This window comes from Halichoeres trimaculatus, unplaced genomic scaffold (assembly GCF_033239565.1).
Source record: "Halichoeres trimaculatus isolate MK-OKI-2021-1 unplaced genomic scaffold, fHalTri1.1 fHalTri1_scaffold_17, whole genome shotgun sequence".
Taxonomy (NCBI): domain Eukaryota; kingdom Metazoa; phylum Chordata; class Actinopteri; order Labriformes; family Labridae; genus Halichoeres; species Halichoeres trimaculatus.
The window spans coordinates 14,913,043-14,921,831 of record NW_027437195.1 but is presented as its reverse complement, the minus strand read 5'-3'; positions in this window follow the sequence as shown (position 1 = coordinate 14,921,831).

Sequence of the window (8,789 nt, the reverse complement as noted above, 5' to 3'; positions counted from 1 at the left end):
AAACAGATCCTCCTCATAGCATCTGTAAAGAACTGCAGTTTAGGACTTACACAAAGACTTCATATTCTTAGACTGGGCCATGTCACTTTGATATGACATGGGAGGTTTGCTGCTGTTTGCTTATTTGTGATCCTTTGACTATGACACATTTTCATTTGACATAGTTATTAAACTTAACTCTACAGGGTGCCCTATTTTTGAGAAATACTAGATTTTGTATTGTAACCATTGTGAGCACATGTACGATCCTTTATACATGGGCGTCATTCAGGCCTCCTCTCTGGGATGGTCTGCTTTCTGTCGCACTCAAAGTGGTACAACTGAAATGAAATATCTGTCGATGCAATCTGTTTACCAGCACCTGTTACATCCTGAAATCATTTAAATTCAGGGTGGGCAAGATGGAGGCAGAACATCAGCTAATATCGACAACACCATTTCCAACCATCCCGCCCGGCCAATCAGACTAAATGTCCTGTCCTTGCCTTTGCCGTCCAGCCTGTGTTCCTCAGCCTCCTCACACTAGCGGCCTAATCCATCATCCTGACTGCAGTGAGGAGGGACGAGGCATGCAGAAAAGCTCTGCCCAGGGATTTAATTTTGTTATCACTAGAGGCCATAAATCTCCAGCAGGCGCCTCCCAGATTCAGCAGGTAAGATCAAGTTAAACATTGCCCCAGAGGAGCACAGATTTGTAAACTCATTTTATTTTGTACTTCTGAGGGTATGTCAAAGATAAACCCTGCAACCAAAGAATAAAAGAGCTCTCTTCTCAACTTCTCACTGACAAAGAGTGTGACCTAACGGCTCATATTAGACCCACAGACCCTGTTCTGAAAGAAGAACTCCATTATGGTGAGTAATCTTGCAACTAAATGAAATGATACACTCTGCTTCATAATTCTGATTGAGAGTCAAAGTTATTTTTCACAACCTTAAAACAAAACAACAAAACCTTATTTATAATTCAGAGCAGAACAAATTCAAAGTGAAAGGCTGCTTCCACACCTCATAAATCTCTGCTCCACTGATCTTTGCTGTCTATGAAAGTAATGGAGTATATCCCCTGATAAAACACAATCCACCCACATTTACAAGTCTGAAACACTAACAGTCACATTATGGACAAAGACTGTTTAGTATCTGAAAACACCTTCTTTTAGTGATGTACTAATGATATGAGAGCTTCATTGTAAAAGTCATTGAGTGTATTGATTCCCCTTCAACGTTACTCCATGAGGTCAAAGGCAAAGTGACTTCACATGCTCCGGCCACATGTTAAAGACATCCTGTGATTTACATTTTACTGACAGTTTAAGTGACGTGTTTTCAGCCTCTGCTCAGGTGAACAATGAATCATCTTTACATACTTTACAGGGCTTGGCAACATGCTGACGCTGACCTTCAGAAAAATGAATACTTGGACTGTTGCTTATTAAATTTGCATGTGCACAAACACTTTACTGCAGGTATGTGGTTCAGGTTAATTGCCTGCTGGGTCGCATGTCCGCTACATGTGACTGTGCTAACTTGGGGCGCTTCTGTGTACAACAGTTTGTAGTGTTTACTGAACATACAGTATTTAACTGCCCTCCTCTCAAATCATGTTCAAACAGGCATGAAACATGGCAGAGAGTGAATTGGCATGACAGAGAGGCTAAGCTCTCTGGGTCGTCTATTTTTAAAAACGCAGTCTGGCCATAGTATGTTTTATTTATACGAGGCCTGGCATCCTGAAAAGAGAGCACACAGGCTTATTTGCCAATTTCCTCCTCTGGGCAAATCAACTTTTGTAGCACAAGAGGGAGGAAGAGGAAATCCTATAGGCTGCCCAGAGCCGCATGCACTGTTTTTCTTTTTACATGGAGACAACAAAGAAAGGTTATATGAGGCTCTGAAGGACATGACGTTGATGTTTATCTCACGCAGCCACAGCGGATGGGGACTGACAGTAAAATCAGCACATGATGTTGTTGTGCAACAGCAGGGATGAACTCAATTGTTGTGGGATGATCACACATTCTTTGCTTGACATTTGATCACTTCTCCTATGTATTTTATTTCTTCTTTATTGAACCCATACTCCTGATTAAAACCAGACCTAACCACAGAGACCGGTGATCAAAGTTATCAAATATTTAACATGCTTTCAAACGTGACCTTTGCAGGCCAACACGCCTTGCAGCCACAGTCAAGCTCGTTATATTTAAATGACAAACCCTATCTTCCACCAAACAGAGCTCTTTCCTTCCCTCTCTCCCAGCTGCACGGGCCAGGTTATCTTTAGTACACATTGAATATTTATACAGCAGGTGGCTGGGGAGTCGGTCACTGATCTCTAAGGTGACTTCTCTGTGGGGGGTGCTGGTGCACTGATGGGGTTGGACTGGGATGAAGTCACATGGGACATATTGTCTCCTCAGTGTGTCCTTTTATTCAACTTAGGCAAAGGATTGTGTTTTCTGGATGGATGTCTGTGCTATACCACAAGCTCAGTGGAGACAAGTCAATGAGCTATTAGAGCGAGGCCATTATTGTCAAAGTATCTTTTGATGGATCTCCAAAAAACTCTTGACTCTCAGCGTTAAAATCAGAAGCCGAGTCCTAAAATAGAAGAGTCAGGATCAAACACAGCTCCTGGGAGATTTTTTTTTTTTTTTAGTGACCAGGTGGTGGATCAACCAGTGTTAAAATGAAGCTGATGTAGAAAAAAAACTGTCCTTGAGTATAATTTGAGTCTGATTGCTGAAGCCCATGATTAAAATTCAATAAAACAGCAGTTGTTCGCTGACAGTATTCTCGTAGTATCCGAAGAGTAAAAATGTCCCTGGCTTCAGCTGTTTTCTACCAACACTTCACCAACCAATGAAAAATCATGAAGATGGACTTGAGTGGGATTTGTGATATAAATTCTGTCAACAGTATAGATCGTCCTGAACATGGATGTAGTCCAAGCCACTGATTGGTTTCTGAAGAGGTGCAATGAAGCCAAACGATGGTGGATGCTGTGGCCTTTAAGAAATGCTGACTCATCTCAACTTTAGATCATTAACAGAGAAAAGGAGGGAGCTGAGGCAGACTGTTAGCCTCCTGGAAACTCAGCCATGCCCCCAATTATTCACAATTATGCAGTTTGAGTTAAGGTTTTTGCAGTTCTCTATTGGCTTCAATTACTACTTCATAGGTCGCAGTTTGGTCCACATTAAAACGGAGAAGAAATCAACCAGTTGTTTTTTGAGGGTTAACTTGCTGCTGATGCCATGACACAGTTTCATCATTCCATTGATTAGCAGCGAGTATGTAGCGCACAGAGACCGTCTAAACCAGGGGTCACCAACATGGTGCCCATGGGCACCTGGGCGCCCGCAAGAACTACATTAGGTTCCCGCGAGACATGTACCAAATAACAGCACTGGTCACGATGGAGCTACTTCCTACCATCATTGTTGTGTAAATCATTAATAATTATTGTGAATTAATTAACATTGACCTGTGAGCAGTCTCTTCACATAGAATTATCACTTCTACTATGATCAGTGTTATTGAAAAGTTATCTGTGTAATGTTGTTCAGGACGTCTGTTTCAGACAAGTAGCCCTTCGTGCCACTCATGTCCCGTGAGGTAGCCCTCGGTCTCAGAAAGATTGATGACCCTTATCCTAAACCAAGGTTAAAATAGTTTTGGATTTGTCATTTAGTTTAGTTTTAGTTAGTTTTGACATTTTTTTCCATACAGTTTATTTTTTATTAGTTTTAGAGCGGGCATTCCAGTTTTTATTTAGTTTTGATTTTTGCAACAAGGCTTAGTTTAAGTTTAGTTTTAGTTTTTCATACCTTATTAACCAGGTGCAGGATTCAAAAAGGTCAGAGTAAATATTTTGTCATACTGTTTATTTTCAAGTCCAACATAGTGCTCACTGCTCAGTCAATGCTGATACCGAAATGTTGGCTGCTGCCTTAAACACATGAAAATAAAATAAACTTAAATAAACAAATATAAACATAAATTATGTAAAACAATATAATATGAGCTTTAATAATTAGAAACTTGGACTCTGTAAAAATTAAGTCAGACTCACATGAAATTAAACTATTATAGATGCTCTGATTCATTGCTCCACTACGTTTTGTTGCAGCACAGCCAGTCAGTGCAGTAAACAAGCACGTCCCAGTACGTCACTATGATGGTGCTGTACGGCACTAACAACTGCCGAAAACTGTCGTAAAATTGGTTAGGAAAATGTGGCGGATTAATTTAAATTCTAAAGGCTATTAATATTGTCAAAAACTGTAACTAAGGGAATTTTGTCTATAATTTTAGTTAGTTTCAGGTAGTTTTGTGAACACAAGATACAGTTTTAGTTTACTTATCGTTTTTGTTTTCTTTTCTAGTTTTTATTAGTTTGAGTTAACTGCAATGTGTTTTAAATTTTAGTTTTTGTTTTAGTTTTAGTTTTAGTTTTAGTTAACTATTATAACCTTGGTCTAAACAGACAGCAGTACAGAAAAAGTGCTCTTAACTTGAGGTTGTGGATGCTGCTAAAACCAAAAAAAATGCTGTTCGTGGAAACACGCCTTTAACACGAGTAGCCAAAAAGATAACCATTTTAGCTGATTTGACTGACAAGAAACTTTATTGTAGCTGTTTGCTGGACAGCTCGGCTGAAAATATATAGTCTTAACGCCACTTCCTGACCTGTTTTTATGTTGTAGGATTTCTGCTGAGGTCAGCTTTTTCATTATGGTGCCTGCATTCAGAAACCAGTGGGTGACGTCACAGAGACTTTGTTCAAGTTTTTTCTGCAACCACTGCTTACAATCATAAACTGTATAAGATATAAACCTCGTCCCCAAGACGTCAACGGTCTGTTCCTGATACCGTGAAATGAAGCCAATCCACTGACACAGCCACATTGGATATGACACCGGCTTTGAGCTTCCTTTCGAACAGCTACAGGAAGACCGTCAGTCATGTGAGCTGAGCTGTGTTGTGATTGGACAATCAAACGATCCTAACAGCTTCTAAACTGCTGGGTTAGAAAAAAAAATTCACCCATCGTACAGTATGTGCTGAAAGCAAAAACAGCCATTTTTTGAACCAGGCTCTAAATATACTTTTTAATGCCGTAAAAATCAGGGTTTTTTTGGGTGGGTGTGTACGTAACTCCTGGTCTATCTGCAGCTGGCCTCAAGCGGATCCTTGATAAACGGCAACTCATTTTTACCAACTGGATGTTGCCCCTTGCTTTCAACACAGGTTAAAAATAGTTTTACAGTTTGAATCTGCTGATGAGACTTAAAGGGTGAAATCCTTTGATATGTTCATCTGAAATGAAAGTTTTAAGAGGAAAGTAAAGTCAGACCATGTCTATTAGGTAGACCAAAATTGAAATCAGCCACATAACAAATGCAAGAATCTTCCTTTAATGACAGTGTGCTGAAATTTCTCCAAGTGTGGAACGATTTTAATAGCAGTACCTTGATGACAATGACACTTTCAGGCCTTGCAATAAAACCTGACTTTCAAATAAGGAGCCAGCCCACATATTAACTGTTTCCATAATGTGAGGTTTTAATGAGCCTGCTGCTGTCAGAGAGCAAATTTCCTTGGAGGTGGTATACTCTTAGGTGCATTAGCAGCTGATGTAAAACAATAACTCAGATGTGTCCCTGAAAAAAGCAGCCAACGCAGAAACCTCTGATGTCGCTGTTTATGTCCTGTAGTGCATCATCTATACAGAATCATAGCACAGCAGAAGTAGGCAACTGAAGAAAACTTTTTTGGACTGTAGCTGCACAGACTTGTAAGAAAGTGTCCAATAATAAATGAGCGTTTCTCAAGAGGCGTGGAGAAACTTTCTGGGCACTGGCATTTCATTGTTGTAGCCACAAAGCTGTCCCCGAACTGAATGTGTGAGATAAGTGCTTTGGAGCACAAACAAACTGAAACAAAAGAACATGAGGTGGAGATTGGTTCAGTAAGTAAGAGAGGGGGAGGAAGCACTTCTGGCATCCAAGGGCATCATAAACCCCAGCATGTGTCTGCACAACAATGCCAACAGGGGCGCAAATTCTCCACACGCAGGAAATCGATTTCACACAGAGTGGAGGACTTGGAGAGAGGGGTATTGGAGAGACACTGAAATACTGCTTCTTGTGTTATTGGATTTGGAGCCCAGTTCTTCTGATTTTTTTTTTTCTGTGCAGCATCTGCAGGCTGGGGGATCCAGTCCAGCGAGGCTTCCAAGAGGCAGGCTGAGAACCTGTGGCAGGAGAAAAGAGAGGAGAGAGGAAAAGAGATTGTTCTGGGGGTTTACTTTAGAATAAAATTCATAAGTGCTTCAAAATGATAACACAAAACTTTATTTGTTATGGCCTAAAATAATGTTCACAAACTTCATAATCTTCAGGCTTTTATATTACACTTACAGGCAATGCCAAAATTAAAAATAAAACTTGTGGTCATACACTGAAGTGAAGAGAGGATTCAAAAGCTGTGAACTAGTGTGAGATGAACCCCATTTGTCTGTGCACAGAACATATATAATTTACTGTGAAAACAAATGGAGTCACACTGTGAGGTCGAGAAAGTGCAGAATTTATCCTCAAAAACTCCAGAGAAGCAGAAAGCAGCGAAACAAGCCTGAAAATAGACAAATTTAGTTGTGTATTTTTTTTTTATACACTGTTCAAGATTGAAGTTTTTCCATGAGCTTGCTGATGTTTTTGAAATGCTGAACATATCAGAAATAAGTTTATTTCAATCATAAAAAAAGTTTGTTTGTTTTTTATTTCAAAATTTGGCATCAATAGCAGTGATATTGAGTTTTAATACACAGTTGCATCTTCAGAGACATACAGGCATAACCACTGAGAGTACTCAAGATGCCTTAAAAACGGTAAGCTAACTATGACCTTTATGTTTGTTACAGAGCTAATAGCCTGTATGTTTTATCACAGGAAAAAATGCTCCTGATAAAACATTAATCACAAATGCTGCAAAAAGAATGGCACATGAGGAACTAGGGATGCATCAATCCAGATCCTGTTATTCATTATCCACCTGATCCAGCCTCTCAAAGCTGGATCAGGAATCAGTTGGAAAGGATCAACCTAAACTTGACACTAAGGCTAAACTATGACTTAGTCTGCAGGGTATAAAAGTTGACAATTGAATAGCAATTTCTGTAAGTTTTGAGGCATACCAAACTGCTGGTAAACATGTAAACACTTTATAGTTTTATTAAATATTAACTTTAGTAATTCCATGTGTACTGATTTTTTGTCTTTAAGTCAAAACATTACAAGTCTTATCCCACAGTTGGGCATGCAGGTTATTATTTTAACACTTGTATTGGATCTGTATTGGTATTGGGTGATACCCAAAGCCTGTAGTTATCAGTATCAGGAATGGGAACCAAAAAGTTAGATTGGTGCATCACTACAAGCAACACCCTTTTAATCCAGGCTAGATCCTTGTAGGTGACTACAAGATGCAAATGCTAAGTGCTTAATCACCACTTTTTGTGTTCATTGCAGGCTTATGGAGACTTTGAGAGGCTAAAAATGATGACTTGTAAATACTCCTTTAGAGACTAGATGGTTACGTGCAAGTGTAGTGTTTGTGGCAGTCTGCAAAAGTCAGTGATTTCCTAACTGCGTTGTGAGGACATGATGATAAAGTCTCCCTTCCTGATATATGCCTGATTGTAATCCACAGCTTTAAATAAAGTTATCACAATGGTTAATTCTCAACCCTACTTCTCAGCTTCCTGAGATAGATAGATAGATAGATAGATAGATAGATAGATAGATAGATAGATAGATAGATAGATAGATAGATAGATAGATAGATAGATAGATAGATAGATAGATAGATAGATAGACTTTATTCTATGGACTCATGGTCCACACTACAGAAACAAAAAAAAAAACACAAATACACAAACAATTAAAACAATTAAAACCTCTAAACTTTTAAGAGGCAGTCATACCAGTGCTTCCAAAACACAGATGAGTATCTTACATCGCTATATACAGGACTGGAACAATACAAAATCACCACATTAACAGAGTCATTCAGGCGATTTATGAATTTAAATATCAAATTCCTCAGGACAGTAGGCAAAGTATTAACCCAGCTAGACACTAGAGGGTCACTAGCGCTGGTCCATCTCGGCTTTTTTAGGAGAAGAGAGATCTGTGTTTTTCTCTACTGAAAACGATTTCTGTGATTAAATTTGTAGTGATGGTGGACACTGGAGCCTAACTGTCAAACAGAAAAAAGACAAACAGAAAAATGCTGAACGGTAGAGAGCACAAGCTAAAGGCTATAACACAGGTTAAGGCTATAACACAAGCTAAACTGTTTGTGATAATGTCCATTCCAACCCACAGTCAGCTGTTATTCTGCAGTGGTCTGTTCAGACTTGAGAGTCTATCAATAAAATAAAGAGTGGGTTGACATTAGCTCTGCTTGGTAGATGACTGGTAGGACATAGCTAACCTGGATTCACTAATGTTACACATTACTGATATGTCTTAGAGCACTGGGCTATGAATAGCGCTAAATATAGCTGACCACTGAACCACTGTACACATTTAAACAAGTTTCTTGTTTTCACATTTCAAACAACGGCATTACGTAACCTGTTGATAAATGTCTTATTTTGTTGTGTTGTATTGGGAAAAAATTGTACCAAAGAAAAGCACCGGTAATGTAAGGATTAACAGTTATGTAAGTTGTACTTTTCATTGTGTTTGCCTGGAGAAAGACTATCTGACGTACTG